At 37.9% G+C, this 25,544-nt stretch overlaps 1 protein-coding gene across 4 annotated transcripts in view; it reads right to left on the reverse strand.

The window, feature by feature from the left end:
• LOC136848070 (serine-rich adhesin for platelets-like) overlaps positions 1 to 25,544 on the reverse strand; it is a 109,597-nt gene that overhangs the window by 12,658 nt on the left and 71,395 nt on the right. The gene's annotated exons all lie outside the window — the stretch shown is intronic.

The following is a 25,544-nucleotide window of genomic DNA, read 5'->3' on the forward strand; positions in this document are numbered from 1 at the left end:
TGTTGATAAAAAGAAGGACGACCGGTGAGCGCTGAGGGCGGAAGGGGAGATGGAAAGATGGCCCTCCCCATTTCCTTTTCCAGATCAGGCACAGGCCACTTCCTTCCCTGGATCTCTTCCAGGCCGTCCATGACATACATCTAAACAAGGGTAGACCCAGCCCTGACCTCCTACCAGCTCGAAAACAATCGCCGAGGTATCGCCCGCATCTTCTATGGGAAGAGCTGCCTACTGGCACGCCCTCAACCAAGACACGCAAGGCCACCGAACTTTTCCCACCTATAGGCAACCTCATCCTGCCCACAAAATTCCCACGTCCACAGATCAATCTCGTGTCGAATAGAATTCTTGAAAGGATTGTAGTTTCTCCAAATGGCCTTGTTTGCACGTCTCATAAACACTTACCAAACCACATAATCACTTTGGGTATATATACAGATATATATATTTATATATATACATATATATACTGTATATATATATATATATATATATATATATATATATATATATATATGAGACTATCGGGAGATACAAAGAAATTCCATAGATTTTCCCACGCGTTATGGTTGTTCTTAAATAATATAATAATAATAATAATAATAATAATAATAATAATAAATTAACGAACTCAAAAAGTTTACTTATTGAAACTATTGTTCCTAAACTTGGTGAACTAGCATACTAAAAATATTTCGAAATTTAATCAATTTTATGAACACGAAACTATGGAGACTCCAGTGAGTAAAAAACGTGTTTGAGAGAGAGAGAGAGAGAGAGAGAGAGAGAGAGAGAGAGAGAGAGAGAGAGAGAGAGAGAATTAATTTGGGGCTGAGTGGCACTCTTCCCCTCCAGGCTTAAGCTAAGTCAATGTCGACCTGTGACCGTGACATAGATATCGCAACTCGAAATGGTTTGGCACAGAGTTCAGGTAATGGCTTTCGTAATTACTCAAGCTATTGCACATATGTCTGCAGCTTCATGTACTTACTATTGCAATTATTGTTATTACTTACTATTGCAATTATTGTTATTACTTACTATTGCAATTATTGTTATTACTTACTATTGCAATTATTGTTATTATCATCATATCAACGTTTCCTTTTAACATCAGATTTGCCTCCGGATATATTTGAAATAATCTTGAAGGAATTTTATTTTAGGGAATTTAGGCTGTCAAAGCGCACTCGGGGAGTTGGAGTGGTTGGACACCAAGATAAAGAGATCCAGAAAGTAGAGAAGATGATGTACAAGGATCCACAAAGGTAAAGAGATCCAGAAAGTAGAAAGGATGAAGTACAAGGATCCACAAAGGTAAAGAGATCCAGAAGTAGAGAAGATGAAGTACAAAGAACCACAAAGGTAAAGAGATCCAGAAAGTAGAGAAGATACAAGGATCCATAAAGGTAAAGAGATCCAGAAAGCAGGGAAGATGAAGTACAAGGATCCACAAAGGTAAAGAGATCCAGAAAGTAGAGAAGATGAAGGACAAGGATCCACAAAGGTAAAGAGATCCAGAAAGTAGAGATGAAGGACAAGGATCCATAAAGGTAAAGAGATCCAGAAAGTAGAGAAGATACAAGGATCCATAAAGGTAAAGAGATCCAGAAGTAGAAAGATGAAGTACAAAATCCACAAAGGTAAAGAGATCCAGAAAGTAGAGAAGATGAAGGACAAGGATCCACAAAGGTAAAGAGATCTAGAAAGTAGAAGATGAAGATACAAGGATCCATAAAGGTAAAGAGATCCAGAAAGTAGAGAAGATGAAGGACAAGGATCCACAAAGGTAAAGAGATCCAGAAAGTAGAGAAGATACAAGATCCATAAAGGTAAAGAGATCAGAAAGGAGGAAGATGAAGTACAAGGATCCACAAAGGTAAAGAGATCCAGAAGTAGAGAAGATGAAGTACAAGGAACCACAAAGGTAAAGAGATCCAGAAAGTAGAGAAGATGAAGGACAAGGATCCACAAAGGTAAAGAGATCCAGAAAGTAGAGAAGATGAAGGACAAGGATCCACAAAGGTAAAGAGATCCAGAAAGTAGAGAAGATGAAGTACAAGGAACCACAAAGGTAAAGAGATCCAGAAAGTAGAGAAGATGAAGGACAAGGATCCACAAAGGTAAAGAGATCCAGAAAGTAGAGAAGATGAAGGATCCATAAAGATAAAGATCCTGAAAGCAGGAAAGATGAAGTACAAAGGATCCAAAGGTAAAGATCCAGAAAGTAGAGAAGATGAAGGACAAGGATCCACAAAGGTAAAGAGATCCAGAAAGTAGAGAAGATGAAGGACAAGGACCCACAAAGGTAAAGAGATCCAGAAAGTAGAGAAGATACAAGGATCCATAAAGATAAAGAGATCCTGAAAGCAGGAAAGATGAAGTACAAGGATCCACAAAGGTAAAGAGATCCAGAAAGCAGGGAAGATGAAGTACAAGGATCCACAAAGGTAAAGAGATCCAGAAAGTAGAGAAGATGAAGGACAAGGATCCATAAAGGTAAAGAGATCCAGAAAGTAGAGAAGATACAAGGATCCATAAAGGTAAAGAGATCCAGAAAGCAGGGAAGATGAAGTACAAGGATCCACAAAGGTAAAGAGATCCAGAAAGCAGGAAAGATGAAGTACAAGGATCCACAAAGGTAAAGAGATCCAGAAAGTAGAGAAGATGAAGGACAATGATCCATAAAGGTAAAGAGATCCAGAAAGTAGAGAAGATGAAGTACAAGGAACCACAAAGGTAAAGAGATCCAGAAAGTAGAGAAGATACAAGGATCCATAAAGGTAAAGAGATCCAGAAAGCAGGAAAGATGAAGTACAAGGATCCACAAAGGTAAAGAGATCTAGAAAGTAGAGAAGATGAAGGACAAGGATCCATAAAGGTAAAGAGATTCAGAAAGTAGAGAAGATGAAGTACAAGGATCCATAAAGGTAAAGAGATCCAGAAAGTAGAGAAGATAAAGTACAAGGATCCATAAAGGTAAAGAGATCCAGAAAGTTGAGAAAGTAGGATCCATAAAGATAGAATTGCGAGAAAACCCCACAGCTGCTCTATGAAGTAATAGTTAGAGAGGTTGGAGAGCAATACTGAAGAAAGGAACCAGGATGGAGGTAAAGTAAAAGGTTAAAAAGTAGGTGGAGCTACAGTCCAAGGGACGCTGCACACTAGCAATGCCTACAGTGGACCACGACGCTGCACACTAGTCTAGGATGCAATAAACATCCAATGGACATCATCATTCTGAATTTCCGTTGGGAAAAACATTACCATAACAATGACAAGAAAAATACAAAGACGCTAGAAACAATGAGTCCTGTGGGGTGTCACAAACGTTATCATTTTGACTAAAAAAGTCTAATCTAAAAGATTCTTTTTCTCTCTTACTCCGGCAAATTTTAGGGAAATGTCTAGTCTGGATATCTCGCTTTCCTTTCACACTACTTATTCGTAGATAAACATTCAATCTAGAATTTTTTAACTTAACCTAAACTTCAACTTCCTAATCTTGCAGTCTAACCTTTCTAACTATTACTTTTCAGTGCAAGTGGGGGTTTTCTCCCTGTTCCACCTTTAGATCTTTGTATTTCATCTTTATTTTCTGGATCTCTTTATTTTGCTGTCCAACGACTCCACCTACTTTTTTCACTGTCTTTCTCCCTCTACTGTTAGGCAACAAGCTAATATAGAAGTCTGACTTACTTCCCAACCATACCTGTTCACAAAGAGGCATCCAGTCTGAAAATCTGTCGTTACAAGGCGTTCCCAACCGTTTGCAGGCAATTACCTAGTCTATAAGCAAGACATCCATTCAATAAACCACTCTCAATCCCCACAGTGCCTTCTTGCAAACAGGTATCTAATCTGCAAATCACTTTCATTCCCCACCCTCCTTGTTTGCAGGTAGGTTATCCAGTTAAACAGCTCTTTCATTTTCTACTCTACCTGCCTGCAGAAATGCCAAGTCTGTAAGTCTCTCTTACATTCCCCAATTTACCACGCTGCAGCCAGACGCCCGATCTGTCTCCCTTTCATTCTCCGCCATACCTGCTCTTAGGCTAACTATATCCAGAAGTAGGTCGTTCTTTCCCATTCCCCGTGTTCATAAACAACAGCGCAATTTAGCTGTCGTTTCTTCCCCGACCTACTGTACTCCTGCAAATATTTATTTTGCGGAGAACGATAGCTTTGGCAGCGCGGGTGTTGAGGGGGACGTGCCACACATCGTTGATGGCTGTTCTTGCGATAAAGGTCATGGGTTTACCTCTGGGACTCAGAGAAGGAGGCCTTGGAGAGCGACGGAGGAACCCCACCCACCCAAAGCTTTTGTCTCTTAGTACACACAGTCCCGACAGTGGAGAGAGAGAGAGAGAGAGAGAGAGAGAGAGAGAGAGAGAGAGAGAGAGAGAGATTTCACTTTCAGTGGTTATAAAGATATAATACGGGAAATACGGAACCATTGGTTATATTAATTCTTATGAAAAGAAACTACAAGTCTAGACTAAATCGTAGGGACACAATGCCGAGTTTTCAGTGCTATTACATGAACATGTAATAAAAATGAGCAGAAAATATTTTTAACGACCACTGTCCAGTGATTATCGAGATAAAGTCGTTCAAAAAGTTTCTAGCCTCTGCAACACATTTCAAAAACAATCATGTGGAAAAAAAAGCATAAAAAGACAAAGGTCTTAAATATGATCCAGACATCAAAGAAAATCTGTATATGAGATTTCATCTTCAAATGAAATATATTTTGGAAGTCACTCTCTTGAAATGTATGTATGTGTGTATGTCACTTCCTTTACATGTGTGCATGAATTTGTGCAACGGAATTCAGTGCCTGCAAATGTCTGCATCTGTTAGTAAGTATGCACTTGTGCTTCCGATGCCTGAAAATACGCACGATGGAAACCGCACACAGGAACAAGTCCCATCTTGAAAGAAGATGGTCCTCTCAGTACCTCTATTGAGCCAGGAGGAAAAAGTGAAAGTCTGTCAAAGTACACTCATTTTTTCTTCTCTTGTGGCCATTGTGTATATCAGGTCGGAGCAAGGTCAGCCGTGGTAGGAAAGGCCTCTCGCACTACCTCATTTGTAGGGGATTTTGTTACCGTGTTCTCTTCACACTGCTTTCCTTGGTGGTAATAATTTTACTTTTACAGCAGCGCCAATATGCAGTAAATGTGCCTCGCTGTCGAACTTCTATGTTTCAGAGGTGCTTTATTCCTCACACCGTTGGACTGCGGAACAGTCTCCCAGAGGATGTCGTGCAGTTGCAACTTCAGAGGTTTAAGCGAAAATGCAATGCATTACCACCTAATACTATTCTTCTTGTAATTTAATATATTTTTATCTCTTTGTCTATTTATTAATTAATTTTTTTTAATAAGTGGAATCTCTTCTTTCTGTATTTGCCTTTACCTCCTCTTACTTCTTCCTAATGAACAGCATATTCTTTGGAAGATTGAATTTCAAGCCAATGGCCCCTGTGGGCTTGTTCCATATGAACAGGGTTCATCTTCTTAATAATAATAATAATAATAATAATAATAATAATAATAATAATACTTGTATCTTGCTTTCCTTGTTTCTGTTTTCGTATCGCTTTCATTATTTTTTAATCCTGTTCACCTTACTCCCTGGGCCTTTTCTGTTTTTAATAACCGCTCAACTGTTTCTGTGGCCTTTCCTTCGCTTTCTATGTATCCTCTTTGGGATCATGCTTTCCTTTCACTGCTTTTCTTTTCTTCATTGTGGACGAATATTGTTGTCCTCGGTGTTCAAACCTTAAGTTGGTCTTATATGATAAGTACTTCGTTAGGATTATACATACCTGCATAGACGTGTGACTTGGTAGTAAAAATAATATACGCAGCATATGCACACATACATGCACACGTATATATATACACTTACTATATATATACATTATATACATACATACATACATATATATATATATATATATATATATATATATATATATATATATGTGTGTGTGTGTGTGTGTGTGTGTGTGTGTGTGCGCGCGTGTGTGTGTATGTATAAACGTGTGCATGTTTGTATGCATATGCTGTGTATGTTATTTTTGTTACTAAGTCACACGTCTATGCAGGTATGTATCGTAAGGTTCGAACACATATATAAATACATATACATGTACATGTGTGTGCGTGTGTGTTTAAAGACACCGAGACGAACTGAAATTCGTAGCCAAATACAGACCAGTGTTTGTGAGGGGGAGACTGCTAATATTCTTCCCTTCTTGGCTAATGATCATTCATGACCAAGCGGCTTCTTTACAGGCGATAAAAAGCAACTCAGAGACAGGAGAGCGCTTCTCCTCGCGAAAATTCTTCGATTCTCGTCCAGAACCGATTCAGTTTCAAAAGCTAATCAACTCTTACTTGGACCATAGTAAAAAACGATTCGTTGAAATACATCATTAACTTTTAGTTGTATCCAGAAGAATATATATAAAAAATTAACATACTGGGACGATAAAATCGAACAATTAGATATGCAACTTTCATACGGCGAATTTAAGAGTTAAAATCTAGTAATGACTTCTTTAAAGCCATATTTATTCTCCCTTTTCGGGAATTTTCATGTTTTACCTTATTAATTTTTGCTTTTACTTTCATAGGCTTTTCGTTTTTCCCGTCGTTCGCACAGAGAATATGCCGAAGGTTCTTCCGTATTTTTGCAGAGTATTGTACGTGTTGCAGGAGACAACTTTTTCCACTTAAGCCTTCTTCATATTCTGTCAAGTCAGTTACAACACCCCCCCTTGCTCCCCGTAAGGAGGTAGTGCCGTCAGTGCACCTCATGCGGTGCACTGTAGGCATGACTTATGGTTCTTTGCCGCGTGCCTTCGGCCCCTAGCTGCAACCCCTTCCGTTCCTTTTACTGTACCTCCTTTCATATACTCTTTCTTCCATCTTACTTTCCACGCTCTCCTAACAACTGATTTATAGTGCAGCTGCGAGGTTTTCCTCCCGTCACACCTTTCATACCTTTTACTGCCAATTTCCGTTTCAGCGCTGAATGACCTCATAGATCCCAGTGCTTGGTCTTTGGCCTAAATTCTGTATTCAGTTCAATTCAACACCCTTGGTAATGGCGGGTGCTGTTGCTGACGGGAAGCCTTGTTTATTATTCTCCTACACCTTCAGATTTTTTCTTAGATATCCTACTGCATCACACTCATTCAAATGCAATCGACGCCATGGAAGGCTCTAGATCTTTGATCTCGAACTTTTCGGAAAATGACGCAGTTCTATTTCGAGCCCACGGAAGTCTGTCTTCGCTCTGATAAACTTAGGTGGGATCTTCCCTAAATAGTGACCCCCGGCAAACTTTGGGGGTCGTTATCTAGGATTCATATTTCTTGGGGGTCATTATCGTTATGATATTTACAGTCTTTTGTTTATGTTTTTACGGTCATCCCCAACGGGCTTGTACTAAACACGCCGCAAAGGTGGATACATACCGGGTTAAAACCCTTGGGGGTCACTATCTAGGAAATATCCCTTAGGTGATTATCTGAAAAACATCTCTGGAGAACTGACATCATCTGCAATGAATGAGAGAGAGAGAGAGAGAGAGAGAGAGAGAGAGAGAGAGAGAGAGAGAGAGAGAGAGAGAGAGAGAGAGAGAGAGAGAGAGAAGCTGGAGGACACATAAAAAGAAATAGAAAGAGGAAGAGCGTCAGAAGGAAAACAAGTGTGCTAAAAACTTGTTAACCATCTAATTCCTGTTTAAGCTTATACACGGGTGACATTCACTTGAATCCTGTTTTACGAAGCAGTGAGCATGCTTGTATGAGCAAAAATTGACAGATCAGTGGTAGTAATCCGCCCTGAGATCGGGAAGATGAATTCGGTCGTGGAAAATATCACGTTTTTCTTTCTGCAATTCTGCTTGTTTTGTTTATTTTGATGATTTTGTTTAGTCCATTATTATTATTATTATTATTATTATTATTATTATTATTATTATTATTATTATTTAAAAATTACAAGGCCTCAAGTAAATAAATGTTGCTTATTTGTCCATCTACCTTCTGACATTTACAGTAATTGAAATAAACGTTGGGGTTAAAGTCTCTCTCTCTCTCTCTCTCTCTCTCTCTCTCTCTCTCTCTCTCTCTCTCTCTCTCTCTCTCTCTTTTTACAAACCCAGTTTTAAAAAATAAGAAAATTTCATGTGTGGAAAATCCGTCTGCAGGATATAACGGCTAAAGTTGGATAATGTCATCGCAACCTGGACTACGAGACAAAAGGAACCTCTTCGCGTTATAGAGGTTATCTGCCATGTTGTTACTTGAGGATTGTCTCTCTTGTGGGTTGTATCCTTCACAATCTCTATAATTTTCATTGCAACGATTCGTGTATTCACTCTTTGTTACTTTTCGATGCTAGTGCGTGTCTAGCTGAGGCTGTCTTCGAAGTTCTCAGCTGACTTTTTTTCCGAATGTCTTCGAAGTTTTGAGTTGACTTTTTTCCCGAATGTCTTCGACGTTCTGAGTTGAATTTTTACCTAATGTCTTCGAAGTTCTGAGTTGACTTTTTACCTAATGTCTTCGACGTAAATTTTTCCGAATGTCTTCGAAGTTCTGAGTTAAATTTTTCCCGAACGATTCTTTACAACGAATATTTACTAGGAAGTTCGGAACGGAAGGTTCCTAACAAGTTCTGAACCGAGGGCTTCTTCGTGGATTCGTCATGTTTTTGTAGTAAGTCTTGAACTGAGGTTTTTCGTACATACTTGAGGTGTTCTAGTACGCTGTTATTAATTAACATATCTTTATAGCTAAGGCGTTCTAGAAAGGTCTTAATTAAGGTTTTCTATAAAGTTCTAAGCTTTAGTCTAGCAAATTCTTACACTGTGGTTATGGCAGATCGTTAGTTTTGGTCTTGTGGCAAACTCCTGATTAAAAAAAACCTCTAAGTTAAGGTTTCCTTGAAAGCTTTCGGGGTTTGTTTCTGTCGCTCTTAACCAAGGGTCTGTATATGGTAATATTTCATCTAATGTTTTCTGACAGCTCTGAAAACTATTTTCCATCAATATCTTAGCTGGCAAACCTTCAGTGACGAAGCATGAACAGAATATGTTCTTTTTTTTACTTAGGTATCCTCATGGAGACTCAGTGACATTTACACCCGTGAAAATATGATATAGTAAGGTCCGAAAAAGAAACTGTAGCTAAATCAACCTCTCCTTCAGATCGTCAGTCAGTGTTACCACGCCAAGCCAAAGCCTTCGGGGGAACAAAAACTGGCCCTTCGGAACTCCCTTAGACAGGCTCTCAGTTGAGGAGCTACCGTTATGGTGGTATTCACGGTTGTTTTTTTTTTTCTAATCTTAGTTTGTCTGTCGGTCACGTTTGAGCGCAGCATGTTCAAATGTCCGATAAAAAGTGTTTTTCCAACTGGTATTTATTGCTTACTAATAGTATAGCTCGACGGTATTAAATAGTAAATGTCAACCTTGAAGATAGCTGTTGGTTGTATTTCGAGTCCTTTTTTTTATGGGGTAGAGGGGGAAGTGGACCGATCGGTAGCACTCGGTAACAGCTATAGCGTTGAATTTTATAAGGTCTCTGGTTAGATGACTCGTTATGGAGTTATAATGGCGGGGGCGTCACTCAAATGCTTTTTTTTTTTTTTGGCATCCTGTAGCCACAGTCTGTACCAAGTAGCCCTTACCGTTTCTACAGCTGAAGTTGTTTACGTTCGTGCTTCAGAGACGCATGATTAGGGACCATCAAAACTAAATTTGTGCCGTCAAAATCTACACTTACATTCAGCAAACTCTGACAATAAGACGCCAAATGAAGGAAGCGAAGAACGCGCCGTGAGAAACATTTTTTAAAAGGGAAACATTTCGGCCATAAAGGCTACCCAGTATGTATCAAATCACATTCTACCGGCAGCTGAAGTTCACATGTAACCGCATACAAAGTTAGTTTTACCCCCAACCTATTTTCACTGTTCTTAAGATTTGTCGGAACTCAATAACTGATCCCTGCTTTGCCGAGACAATACTTAGTCCTCTAGAAATTGAGCTGCAACATTTTATTACGGCAGCTAATCTGGAGGTACGTCTTCTAGGGTACTTTGTTTACGCGGAGAATAAAGTATCATTGCCGATCACATCTGAGTCATTAAAGATATAAAATAATAATAATAATAATAATAATAATAATAATAATAATAATAATAATAATAAAAACTGTCTAGTTACGTGAGTCGACTAAGGAAGATTTTTAAAGGAACATTTGGAAATTCGACCATCATTCGACAATAAGCCTAGTTCTAATTTTTTATTTAATTAATACAATCATTCTATATGCCTTCTTACACAACTGTTTGAGATATATACATTAAACGCACAGAAAAACATACACAACACACACATGCGCGCGCGCGCACACACACACACACACACACACACACACACACACACACACACACACACACATATATATATATATATATATATATATATATATATATATATATATATATATATATATATATATATATATATATATGAGAGAGAGAGAGAGAGAGAGAACAAAGGCATTCATCAATGTGAACACACACAAAAGTGGAAACGTGCGCCTTTTTCTAAAAGCAGCGTGAAGGTTATTATGGCTGGGTCTTTTTTTTTTAGTGAAATGTTCCACTTCAGAGAACTTTACCCAACCCGAAAAATATGTGAAATAAAGATAAAAAAGTAAAAATAGTTATGATACGCATTCTCGACTCTCAAATAATCCATCAGTATTCGTGGAATGCCAAGTAGGGTGTGGTTCTGTAAGGGACTCTGCCCCGACATGGCTTTGCTTGAAATCAGTATCAGACATCTCGATAATTTAAGGGACGCCTTGGAATAATGAAAGGGGAAGGGGGAGGGGGGAGGGGGAGGCATCAGGAAGAAAATAAGGAAATGGCACAAGTGGTGGTGCTGAACGAACTTTTCTCCTAGTTAAAAACGTCCTTTTTTTAAGCGATTCTAATGGACGAGAAAGGAGAAAGAGAGGGAGAATGAGGAGAAGGAGGAAGAGGTGGGAGAAAAATAGCAAGGGGAGGAGGTTGGACACCAAAGCAAAGAGTTTAAGGAATTTTTTTTTTTCACCCAAAAATATGTCTTCATTGCAAAGCAATTTTGACTGATAAGGTAACGCCATATGTGTAAACAGGTGGTTGCACACTTTTTTTTAATGCTTCCTAAAGGTTCATCAGTCGGCCAAATACTTCTCTTAATGTCAATACCCTAAAAAAAAGCTGAACTATATTTATATTTGTCTCGCCTTGTTTCCTAAACATATGCAGATACAACATCGTTAAGATTTCGAGCAGTGTAAAGGGCAGAATTTAAAGAAGTCTGCATTATGCTAAATGATAATCGAATATCTGTGCTGTAAATGCAAAACAGGAGAGAGAGAGAGAGAGAGAGAGAGAGAGAGAGAGAGAGAGAGAGAGAGAGAGAGAGAGAGAGAGAGAAACTATGCTCGAGGTTTCGATGATTCGGAGACTGAAATATCGCAGCTGTTTTGAAGTTTAGAATAACGAAAAGAAAATATTTTGCAGTGTCGTTATGGTGATTTTTATGATTCATACAGCATGAGACTATCGGTCGTGGCTAATAGAAATTACTATTTTAAGAATAAGTGTTTCTCTCTCTCTCTCTCTCTCTCTCTCTCTCTCTCTCTCTCTCTCTCTCTCTCTCTCTCTCTCTCTCTCTCTCTCTCTCTCGCACCCACATTTCCCATCTTGGTATCCTGATGCTGTATTGTACAACAATCCCTCCCTTGCAAAGTATCCGCAGCTGAAGTGTAGCAAAAAATACGGGGCAAACAAAGAAAAATCATATGTTTGGACATGGTTGACATTTAGACCAATGTTTAAAAAACCAAAGAAAAACAAGCGCTCATAAGTATGCGTAACCTTCATGTCTTATTTTACCGTGATAGATAGATGGAGATTCTCTCTCTCTCTCTCTCTCTCTCTCTCTTTCATATTTTGGTCTTCATTACTAACAATACTTAGTAAAAACACTTTCTTGCATTTATCAGTCAATACTGAAGGTAAACAGAAGTCCCCCATATTATGCTTGTGTGAAATCGTGTTTATGGGGTTTGCGTATCCATCATTTCGTAACCAATATATAATACGAAAAACCGGCTCATTGGTACAAGTTTGGTGACAAGATACCAGAAGACTAAGTATTAATATATCCGAGTAGCCAAGCGTGATATGCTTTGCATCCAGTTAGACTACAAAATGGAAATGAACAGAGGGTCTGAGTCGCAGATCAGTGTAGGGTCAAGTGAAAAATACTGTTTGTAGTGTAAATTCAACTGATATTCGATCAATGTATCACTTTATTACAAAGAAATTTTGGAATTTCTTGAACATTCTGACCAGTGTTATTATAGCGTTCTCCCGGGTACTAACAGAGTAACAGAAGCCTGGACGCAAACACATCATTACAAATGACCTCTGACTTACACCGTTGCAAAATGATAAAGCTTGGTCTCTGCGTGAAAGATCTCTTGCACCGGAACGGAAAATAACAAGTAAGTAACTTGCTCAACCCTCCTAGGTATTATTTACCCTCGCTAAATAAGGTATTAACACAATCAATGACAGGATAAAGACTCTACTTTCCACGTAAGCGAATCCGATCGCCTTTTTGTATTCGTTACGCACCAGATGCTGAAGGCATCTTGCAATAACTTCGCTGATTTGTTCAGGATGCAATTGTATGCGCGATGCCTGTGAGCCTCTGATACGATAATTCGTGATTCGAACAATAATAAGAATTTTGAAATATATCAGGAGAATGGTTGTTGGTTGACACACACAGATTATATATATATATATATATATATATATATATATATATATATATATATATATATATATATATATATATATATATATATATATACACACACACACACACACACACACACATATATATATATATATATATATATATATATATATATATATATATATATATATATATATATATATATATATATATATATATATATATATATATATATATATATTACACAAAAACACGTATATATGAAGGTCCACAGACGAATTTAGGACCGAGCAGAAATCTTAATCAAAATGAATTTTCAACATAATGAAGCAATGTTTACGAACTTGAAAAAGTTCCTACGACAGAGAACGAAAGGCTTGAAAGATGAATTGGGCATTTATCACCTGAGACTAATCTGTTTTAATGAACGTGGTTTTACGGACCACTTCATTTGTTCCCCTGTTAGGAACCCAGCGTGATATGGCAGCGATTTCACAGCCGTCCCGCTCTTCAGCATAATGAATGGTGGTGATCCATAAAATTTTCAAGCATATTAGTACTTGTTAATGCATAATTATTATTCTGGAGATTATATTAGCGGGAAAGAGGGTGATAGATGGCAAGAATTAGCCATTCTTTGGTGGTACTTCGTAATAATAATAATAATAATAATAATAACGTTCACGATGTTCAGAGAGAGAGAGAGAGATATGACAGGGATTTTAACGCTTCTTAAGCTGTAATCTTTTAGTTACCATTTCTTTCCCAGTTCATCATCTCAGTTTAACAAGATAATACGCTGTTTATCCATCTATGTAATTTGCTAGCTTTATCACTAATTCTCCCCCAATACCTGTAATGAATTACATTTCCCGTTTTAATCAAGTATCGTTTCTTGATCTGACAGTTATTCCATCTTATACATATTTAGTTACAGCTGCATTTCTTTCTTTATCTTTATCTACATCTGCCATTTTCCGAATAATTCCAGTACCAGTGATCTTCGACCCGTGAATCCCCTGGCGTGTGGCTTTGATTGCTGACTTGTGCAACCAGACTTGAACTTGACCCAGTTCTCACGGCGGCCTGCGATGGGATTTTCCGCAACCAAGACCCAATGCGTGGAGACGTCATGCGTGATCACAAAAAAAAAGCTAAGTATATCTTAGTTTAACCAGACCACTAAATACTATTTACCACAGTACATATTGAAGCGCTGCCATCAACAGAATTCGCCGTGGTAACAGGCCACTGCGGAAGTAAATGGTCTTTGCAACATAAACGGAATTTGCAATAGCTAATGATATTTATAAAAAGAGGAATTTGCTCGAATGAATAGAATTTTGCGATAATAGGTGTAATTTATGGTAGCTGGAATATGGAGGAAAATGGCATTTGCGGTGATTCGCAGTAATGAGTAGAATCCGCAATAAAAATTATATTTGCAGTAATGAGTAGAATCTTCAATAAAAAATTATATTTGCAGTAATGAGTAGAATCTGCAATAAAAATTATATTTGCAGTAATGAGTAGAATCTTCAATAAAAATTATATTTGCAATTTTAACTAGAATTTGCAATAGTTAATGGTATTTGCAGTAATTCCTGGAATGTGCAATAGCAAATATTTGCGGTAATTACTGACATTCGCAATAACAAATATTTGCAGGGGTGCTGGAATTTGCAATAACAAATGGTATTTACAGTAATACCTATATTTTATAATATGCAATAATACATGGGATTTGCAATAACAAGTGCTATTTGCAATAAACTGGAATTCATCACAACTGGTATTGGCAGTAACTGCAGTATGGAATAACAACCAGTCTTTGTAATAACAAATAATATTTTCAAAAAGAATTTATAATAAAATGGTCTATGCAACGAATGAAATTTGCACTACAGTTGAATCTGCGATAACAAGATAATTAAAGACATTAGCTGAAATCTGCCGTCCGAAGAGAAACTCGTGAAGATATTGTTACTTCGCTATGATGAATGTAATTTACCATAAAAAATCGAGTTCCTGGTCACATATGGAGTAAACAATTAACAACTGCGATATCAAATAACGCACGACTGGAATTTGAAATGGCAATAATTAGCAGCAGCTCTTGATCATGGTGTTTAATTAGTGTAATTAGTGTTCAACGTCCAGGGAATTATGAAGGTTGGAAGACTACCGTTTCATTAATAAACCGAAGGAGAGTTAGTATCAGAATTGATCTCGATAATCGATATTTTCCAAGGAAACTGCAAAAATAATAATGATTAACATTCACAATCAATATTTACTTTTTCAGAACGAGCCAAAACACCAACAACTTGTATCACAAGCCTCTGCAGGATTCAATGCTCTAGTGTGAAAAATGCAAAACAAAGATCAATGCAGATGTACATGAACAAACAAATAAACAAACAACACACACACACACACACACATATATATATATATATATATATATATATATATATATATATATATATTGTATGTGTATACATACACACATGCATATATATATATATATATATATATATATATATATATATATATATATATATATATATATATATATATATATATATATATATATATATACACATACACACAAGTACATGTTAATATCAACAAGTGACATTATTATTTTATTAAAAAACTGGACCATCATTGTATTTAGACAGTTATTCATTTCTAGATTTTCTTTTTTGCTTCCATTTTACACAGATCTTTAAATCATCCCCCTTTCACTTTCCTCGGAGCTAAGACCGAATAGTTTTCACCTTCCCTTCTTTTTCCTGTTTCCGTTGGGCTGAGGTTTCGTAAGGGCATTCTGCTGCCTGTGACACTGGTTTCCTTATTAAAAAGAAATACGTTCCTAGTCCCCTCACCACAGCATACTTTGCAAAGCTAATCATTTTGGGAATTTAAATGACTTCTCGAAATAGCCCTTACCTATTTCCTCTACAACCATAGCCCATGTGGAAAAATAAGAAGAAATAACAAGGAATCTATGACAACAAAACAAAGCAGTGCGCGCAAAAATATTGAAGGTGGTGCTTCAAAGTGTTCACTTTTCTGATGAAACGAGAGTTTGCGAAAGCATAGCAAGTTCTAGAGTACAATCATGACAAAAGTGTATTGCCTAGTAGCAGTCCAACCAAGGGCGCCTTACAGTACTCCACCCACATACTTGGAGTAGGAGGTCGCCCCTTTCGCAACCTTCTACGGCGTTTCTCCCTTGCCAATTACCTCCGAGTGGCGGGAAGGTCTACGCAGATATAAGTAACCACTGTCATTTCAACAACTGCAATTCATTCTTGGGGGGAAAAACCAAAGCAACAATAAGTAAACGGCAGGTTTAATTGTTCGTGCTGGCGTACCTGAATATTTCCATTGTTGAGACATCGCCCAGAATAATCACGTCATTAAAATCCTCAGAATATAAAACGTCCGTACCTTTGGTTTTTATTTTAGGTTGAAAAAAGCAGCAGCAACTACAACCCAAACATTTCGATATCATTAACATTAATGAAACTAATTAAGATAAAACTTACAAATAAATAGGCGAAGCTTCATTACCTCAATCTTCATGAACTTGCATTTAGAATCAAAACACGAGAAGAATTCCCTCAATTCGCCCTCACGCTTCTCCCTTCTCAGTCAGATCATGACAAACTTAACTAAAACAAATTCCCTACTATCGAAGGAAGGTTATACGAGAGGTCGAATTGATTCCATCTTTGACCTTCCGTTCCAACCTTCCATGACTGGAGCAGACTTTTATCAAAAGCGCCCTACCATGACCTCTCCCCCGACCCCGTCTCTCCCGCGTGACCTACCCTGACCCTCTCCATAAAGTCTTGGCACCCACTCTCGAGACTTCGAAAGGTTTCGCAACTTCCGTATCGCAACAAGCTGAGGAGCAAACGAAAGGAGGCCGTGACCTTTATTAATAACGAATGCAAATGAAATAACACAAGAGAACACGAGATCGAAGGGAAGTGTGTTTAGGCAACGCTGCATTCCAGTTTGCAATTACCTTGATTCTGTTGCTGAGATGAAAGAAATACCCCTTGGAGTCGACCAGATGCTGCTGCTCTTCGTGAAGAGCTACAAGTTTTCAACCTGATTCTTTCTTTATTGACATTGACAAGGTATCACATGAAAATGAGGCTAACGAAATATTCATGATTCTTTTCCTGAGATTAAAGGAACATTCCGTTTAGTAAGTTTGGCCTTTTACTGAATAAAAAAAAATAATCTGTGAACTTAATCCAAGTCTTTTGCTGTGATTAATGGCAATCCACGTAGTCCATTTAACTCGACTTCTGTACTAACACTAACGAAATACTCAATAGAATCAAAATTTTTGGGGTGGCGGGGTCGGATGGGTGGGGAGGGGGCGCAAGATTGACGAGACACTCCCTTCAAATTAACCAGAGTAGCAAAGCAAGAGTGACCCCTAAAGATAATCAACAGTGAAGACATTCATATATAGAAACTCCAATTCACGTCTTGTCTGCAATTCTGCGCGACAGCCTTTCGAACATCAACTGGATATCCATCGTGACAAAGATTCTACAGCTGTTATTTCAAAGGGACAGAAAAATAAAAAAAAAAATCATGAAAATGGACAGTCACTGCCAGCACTCTGTAAGGAAAAATTTGAATCTCCTCTTAGAATGTGCAAAATTAATAAAAGTTTTACGCTCACCCTCTCTGATCACTTTCTTATTTCACTGTGACCTATTGTCACTTGCACAAGACTCCCTAAGGTTTGCTTCAAATTTCAGCCGAAGGAATATTTTATGGAGAGTTAATGATTTTACGATATTAAATATACAAGAAAGTTCCTAGCTAATAAGTGTCCTGATAAACAAAATTTACAGCCCATATTCCGTTGAAAGTTCAAAAACAATTATGGGAAATTGTGAATTACTCCTTTGTCTCAACTTATTTAGTCATATTCAACTCATGATTTTGTCCGTGACGCGACTAAGGAAAAACACAAGTAATAGTGATAAGGCTGTTTGAAAGTTTAGAAATCCGGGCCTATTACTTTAAATAGCTCCCATCGAGAAACTGAGGGGGTGTGGTCAGGAAGTGCAAGTAATCTAGAACAGTGTCTGACACCCACACCTTGAGGTCGCTTAAGCATAATACGACCAGTGAGTTTCGAAAATAAAAGATGATTCACGAACGCTTACACGCTCACTCTGTTGGCATTGTGGATGTTCTTCGTTAGTTAGAATATGGGCCAAAGTTTTTTCCAGCTATTGAATCGCTACGTGAGAGACCTTTTGGCAACTTAGCAACGCAACTTCAAATTTCTCTTTTGTAAATGGCGCCTCCTGCAGATCAGCGAGGCAATTTCACATCTGGCATTTGTGATGCCTTAACAAGGAAAAGCAAACAAGGACTTCGCGAAAGCGGCACATCCTTCCAGAAACCTTCAGCTTGGCAGGAGGAACTTGAGAGACTAATCGAGAAATTATGCAGGGCTAAAATGACAATAGTGGGAGCAGACTCTTGCAAGTGCGCTTGTACAGACATCAAGGACGCCTTTGCACAATGCCCTTGTGAAGAGGTAGCCTTAGAACTAACATTTCGCTTCAAGTACTTTGAATATTTTTGAGCCTCGTAGTCATGCCTTGGGACGCTAATTGTTTTCAGATTTTTAATAACAGTCACGATACTGATGGTTTTTGGACATTCTAGATGTTTCGGATGCACTGAATACCAATCTTCTTTCCAAAATATGAACAATATATTCTGAAAGTTCAAACTCCAAGGGGTAATGTCTGTCCATCTTGGGTGGACAGTAAATGTGTTAATGATTCACACAAGAAAATATTCAGACGTTACTTCTCTAAAAAGAGACCACACTTATCATATTTGAAAAAATCCACACGCTTTGTTGTTTTGGCTTCATAAATAGTTTACAGATGAGATTCACCGCAGGGTGGGCAGGGTCCTGCCATTACCAATCTCTCTCCCATCCATTAAGGCTCGTAAGCATTAATCAGCATTCTTTTCTTCAAAGAATTTCCTGAAGGTGCTGCAATTGACGATGGCGTCAAAGAGGATCTGGAGCAATTTTAGAGAGGAGGAGGGGGAGGGGGCGGGCATTAGCGAGAGGGAAAGAGGCCGAGGGGAAGGGGGAGGGTGGAGGCGGATGCTTTGGTGTGGGTGGTATGTAGAGGGTAGCACCTTTCCAGGCATCTCATCCGGGTTACAGCTTCATGAGGTTCCCGGTGACATCATCTCTGTGTACCTGACTTTAAAGAGACTCTCTCTCTCTCTCTCTCTCTCTCTCTCTCTCTCTCTCTCTCTCTCTCTCTCTCTCTCTTGTTGAAATATTTACTTGCGCAATGGAGACCATGCGTGAGGTCTTCTTCTCTCTCTCTTTTTATTGTACGCTTTTTAACCTGGAGTAGGATGTGGAAGAGGAGCAAAGATTTTATTTGATAACCGCCGGATCTTTTTCATCTCTCATTTTCAGAGCCGATGTGGAGAACTGAATGGAAAACTGATAACGTTCTTTTTTACATGGTTGTTTTTAGGGTGTAATAAAAAGTACCGCAGCATGAAGAATGACCACATTCATTTGAAGATAAATCTTGACGATTCATCCGCTCTGAGTTAGAAAATTTAGCTGGTTATCATGCGGTTGCATACAACGTTCTCCATCATCTTTTAGCATCTTGCTGCCAAATTTTGCACCGAGCAGCCAAAATCCTTCCTTGATTTGTGCAAAACTCAACGTTATGCACGATCGTTAAAGTGATATTTCAGAAACACAGAACATGCCCAATTTCCATCTTCCCGTAAACTATGGCTTAGAGAAATGTTTAGTGACAAGATACTAACTAACGTCTGATAATGTGCTCGTATGATGTAGCTCTTGGAAATTTCCTTTCTCGCTTAGCCTATACTGTAATATGAATTTGCATTATGAAAGGAAAAATTCTTCTTTGGAAGATGACGTAAGAAAAAGGCTATTCAGAACTGATTTACTTTTTCTGGTGTAAAATATACCCATTCCAAAAAAAAAAATTAATAATACAAATCACATTGGAAGGTCATTTTGAGCAAGTTCTACAATTTAGACGCCATGGATTCGTCGCTTTGACATTCAACTCAGCATCTGTACTTCTCATTAGGCAAATGTGGAAAACTGCCTAATGAAGGAATTTCAGACATTCACGAAAATAAGTTGAAAGATACTCTGGTTGTAAATAATAACCACGATTTTCAATTGCGCATTTCTGGGTTTTTCCTTCTTTGGCAGAATTTCTTGCTCTCAGCCTTGATGCGTTAACTGTCATTCAGACAAAATACTCGATAACCTTTTCTCGTCCAGTTCGGTCTACAGCTTTGTACAGATGCTTGGAAACGATGCCCGTTTTTCCCATTTGGATACGTCGGTGTATCTTTCCCCATGGTGCGTAATATGCTTACACCTAGGTATTTCCAATATGAATTATGCTTACACTTAGGTATTTCCAACATAAATTTCAATTACATCATCTCCTATGAAAGATGAAAAAGAATCAGCTATGTACGTACGTGCATACGTACGTATGTATGTATGTATGTATGTATGTATGTATGTATGTATGTATGTATGTATGTATGTATGTATGTATATATATATATATATATATATATATATATATATATATATATATATATGTGTATAGTTTGTGCGTGTGTTTGTGTATCTTTTACCTTTGACATTATGATAACGAATTATGACGCCATCCGTTCTTGTCATAAACGACTTCATTCACTGACTTGGCGTTATATTCTTTGAGTGCAGTTTCAAATCAAATCTAGTCTTTCATTGTCCTTCATGATTCTCCAGAGTAGCAAATTTCCTTATAACTCTCTCAAAATAATGCTATATTATTTAAGAATTCTCTAGACAAATGAATTTCTCTTCTCCCCATCCCTCACTCACCTTAAAGAATTTTCCCATAGAAATTGCATCTATTCTCCTAAAAAGTAATGAAGAAGCTTCCTACACACACTGTATGAGCCTTTACATTGGCATTGGAAATACACCACCTCATAGGTCTAGCGCCTTTACGGAAGTAATGAGTGCGAGCATCCGTGCACACGCACGCTTATGCTTGGCGTGCATGCCTGTGCGCTCGAAAACTGGAATGTATAGAATATCTAGATCCTTGAGCTAGATCCGCATGCAAAACAAGCACAAAAGCGGAACGCTGAACACACTGGTGTAATATAATAAACATTGATATCAGATTATAAAAATCAATTTTCTATATTCTGAACAGGTTTACTCAAATCACAGTCTGTTCCAGTGTTCACTTTAGAAACAGCAGAGAAATATTTTTATTTTCTCTTTTTTGTACCGGGTGGTTCTTATCATAAGGCGTTATAAACGTCTAAAATCGGATCACATAAGAGAATTGTAGCAGGTTCTGAGAATACTTACTCATTCTCTATCTCTACTGTTGGGATTTCTAGTTGTTGATGAGAACAAGAAAATGTCGCGTTTTCCTCCCTCTCAGACCATCTCTCAGTCAAAATTTACGGATTGTGGTGGCAAAATTGAAGTCGCGCAGTTCATATATAGTATGCGATTTTTTAGTGTTGTCACCAACATTACCAAATTAGAGCAGTTTGTCTGTAAGATGACCAAATATGCCAGAAATTCCTCGCGTGGAACCTTCAATACAACGCACTATTAGATTGCTAAGCACGCTTGTCAATTCCGTTCCACACAAGCAGCGTCAAAGATTTTCGATGCTTGAAGAATTTCCCCCTATGTTCTTTTTCTTTTTAAGGCAAGGTGTGATGTTTCAAACGAAGGGAAGCTACTACTATCGGTCTGGACCCGAAACTTGTCACATACATTGATTTATCAAAGTGATTTTTTTTTTACGTCCAAACATCCACTTGGGACATACACGCCTGACCAGTTTTTGCTGTTGCCCTCGATGGTAGTTTACTTGTAAAGGAATTCATTCCCAGATTTCAACTTCAATTTTTTCTTTACTTCCACAATGATCAATGGGATTGTCAGCGGGAAGTTTACATACGTTTTCAAAAACTAGAAACTACGGAAGGAAACTGACTTTATATTTATCTCAGCTGTGGTTGGGGGTGGGTATGTAAGTGGAGTACTGTACTGTTTATTCATGAATGGAGGGAAATTTGTACAATGTAAGTGATGACTTATAATGAGAGAAAATACCTGCTTTCTCCACATTATAAGTCAGCTTTCCGAAAAAGGGAAAATGTGATATAACAGAACTAAAGACATGAGCTATGTTGTGTAAGCTAGAGAGAGAGAGAGAGAGAGAGAGAGTATGGGGTAGGGATGAGAAGGTGAATGGGTTACGAGGGAGAGGGCCGAGGTTAATACAAGTAACAAAAACTATAATTCAAGGTCATTCAGGTACTCCCGCAAGGCTTATTCTACAAGTTCTTTTTCGTCGTCTAATTTTTTAAGAAGGGCTCGAAGTTCAAAGAAGAGTGTGAGTACTAGAGTGGTAATAATAATAATAATAATAATAATAATAATAATAATAATAATAATAATAATAATAATAATGCTAGTGCTATTATACTACTAGTCTTATTACAAATTTTACTGGTAGCGTTGATTATAAAAATTAATCGTTATTGTGTTTTTCTTATTGTAGATGCTAAGAGCAACAAAATCATTAATAACAATAACAATGTAAATTTAACTCATTACCAAACAATCTGTAGAAGGAAGAGGAACACTCAGCAGAATCTACCTGTCTCAAGAGGGGAAAAAAAAGTAGTTCAGGAGTCTGACTTACATAAGCCATATATTTTTTTTCTCGTTATACCCAAGAGCGGTGACCACCTTCCACCTCTTATGCTGACCACTTCTACCCTGTTACGCGGAACCTTTACCAATTCTAAGATTTTTTTTTTTTTTTTTTTTTGAGCTCTCCGGGCCACTGACGGGCACGCAGGCCTATGCAAGGCATCATTTTAGAGATGCGGTATGAAGTGATATTTCCATCACTAGGTAAATCTCGGAGATTCATGCCTCCATACATTTCACTTAGCAGATATTCCTCATTAAATTTTTTTCTATTTTTGTTATTACTGGGCCTGGGCTGGGTACGGGCATTAGGCTGCCAGCACTATCGGTCCATGCATTGAAAGGAGAATTCAGTAGCCTTCTTTAGCCATCTGTTCACTTATGCATCTGCCTTGTCAGATAGTCGTCAGTTTCCTGAACAATTATAGGTACAAAATAAATACAGTATTCGACTGGTTTTCTCTGTGCAGAAAAAACTGTTTCTATACCTTTTAGTTAGCTAAGGTTCAGATACCTTTCTTAACACTGATCAGAAATGCTTGAAAAGATATGAGCATAATTGCAAGGTGCATTTTATTTGTATGTTTTCAGGAAGTGTTAGGACCCCAACTGTACATCGGCAAAGATTATGTAAAACAGAAAAGTGTTTTTATACGCGAAATGTAACTCACCAAATCTGGACTCAACGAACTAGATTATCATCAGTTTCGTGCGGAGGAAACTGGTATTCAGGCTGACATTTGTTATCTGCGGTATCTAATGCTGGCATAAGGCAGCTTATTCTGACATCAATAAAACAATAACAAGGAAATTGACGCTTCTTAAGAACTAGAGGAAGTAGCACACCACTGTGAGTGCGTATTTGTACATCGTACTCATTATTCTTCAGAATGAAATTATTTACAATTGTCACTTTATATTATTTTTTATCTGAAACACCGAGCCAGCAAGTAAAGCGCACATCATTAAAAGTTATCTAAACCTTAGCTAACTAAAAGGTACAGAAACAGTTTTTTCTGTGCAGAGAAAACCAGTCGAAGAGAGAATCTTCCTCCAGCTGTGTTAGCAGAGGTAAAAATAATATTTCCTCAAAGAAGATGATTTCACGAGTGGAAGCCAAAATCATCACACTATAAGCAGTCAAGACCAAACATGCCATGAGAGGTAAGCGGGGAAATTCCCCAGCCGACATTCAAACAACAAAGCAACAGGGTGTGGTCAGATGCTGCCCGGGGACTGATGGAATGGGAGAGCTGGGGAGGGCCGTCAGCTTGGGAGTGTGAGGGTGGGGGGAGGGGAGGGGAAGGGGGAGAGAGGTAAGAAATGGTGAATTGCACTAAGCAAGAGATCTGGACCCTGTAGAACGATGTTCATCCTAGAACTAATACTACCTACATCTCTCTCTCTCTCTCTCTCTCTCTCTCTCTCTCTCTCTCTCTCTCTCTCTCTCCCCACGGAATGTTGGCAGTCTCGTGTAATGAAGAGGCATTTACAAGAGTGATGATGCAGCCTGTATGAACATTTGAAGTTTTCGGTGCTGATGCATGTGCATTCGATTTTATATTTTGTGCAAGCGTGCAGAGGGATTTATCTGAGCACCTGTGCCTTTTGTTTCCTTATATGCGGACATTTGTCCTTTGCCGAATTAATATACACACATACATACCTACATACATAAGTGCACACACACACATATATATATATATATATATATATATATATATATATATATATATATATATATATATATATATATATATATACAGTATATATATATACATATATATATACTGTATATATATTACTGATCTCTGCTATACATGATGCAATGGATATTTAAGCCCTGTCAATCACTCCAGCCAGACACAGACACACCCAGCAGCGTTATTCAGAGCACACCACATCGTCGTTAAGGTTAGCAACTTCCCGAGGGTACGCCAGGGCAACTTAGTCATTCTTAGGATTGCTTTTCCTTGACGCAAATCCAACGTATGGTCTCTCATGAGAAAAATGTAAATACGGACAATAATAGTAAGGTGAGCAAGAACAAGAGGAAAGAAGAATGGTGACATCAGAAGGTTTTGGTTATGTTATTTTTTTTAGCGTTATTGCGCATGACTGAACAAATAAATGTACAGTCATTCTTCAGTCGTTCCTTCTGACAAAATTATATAACATGATGTTATATATTATATAACATCGTGTTATATAATATATAACATATATATATATGTGTGTGTGTATGTGTGAATTCCATTAATGAGCAACTAATACGCATTACAATGAAAGAAACCTATTTTCTTCCTGTATATCAAATGCTTTGAAATGTCTTTAAACTTAACCAACACAACAAAATGAATAAGAATCCTAAGGTCAGCAAAAGAGTAAAGATTCTTTCGAAAAGCTTATCTTACAGACGAGAAGACCTGGAATGGTCAAGACAATCCATTTTGTAATTAATGATTACCTTAACACTGCAGACTCAAACTGCACAACGTGCAATGGCATATCCCTTGCAGCAATTCCCATATTTCTTGAATTTCTGGTAGAGAGGGAGATGGACAGATGGACATTCAGGCAGTAAGAGAGAAGTGTTGGAAAAACGTTGAGCTTTATCAGATGACACCTGCACAGACATTCAGAAAGGTAGGTGGGCGAGCAGAACGCCAAGTGACGGATAGATACTCAGTCAGAGCGGCCTGCATTATTGGGAGATAAAAAATATAACAACTGACTGACAAAGAGAAAAACGGTCATGGAGTGACGTAAAAGCTAATCAGAAGTCCCACTTCCATTATCATATACATTAGCCAATATATCGTTGTATAATCAGAGAGAAAAACAAAAAACATTGCGCGCT

The sequence above is a fragment of the Macrobrachium rosenbergii genome, chromosome 18, assembly GCF_040412425.1.
Source record: "Macrobrachium rosenbergii isolate ZJJX-2024 chromosome 18, ASM4041242v1, whole genome shotgun sequence".
NCBI lineage: Eukaryota > Metazoa > Arthropoda > Malacostraca > Decapoda > Palaemonidae > Macrobrachium > Macrobrachium rosenbergii.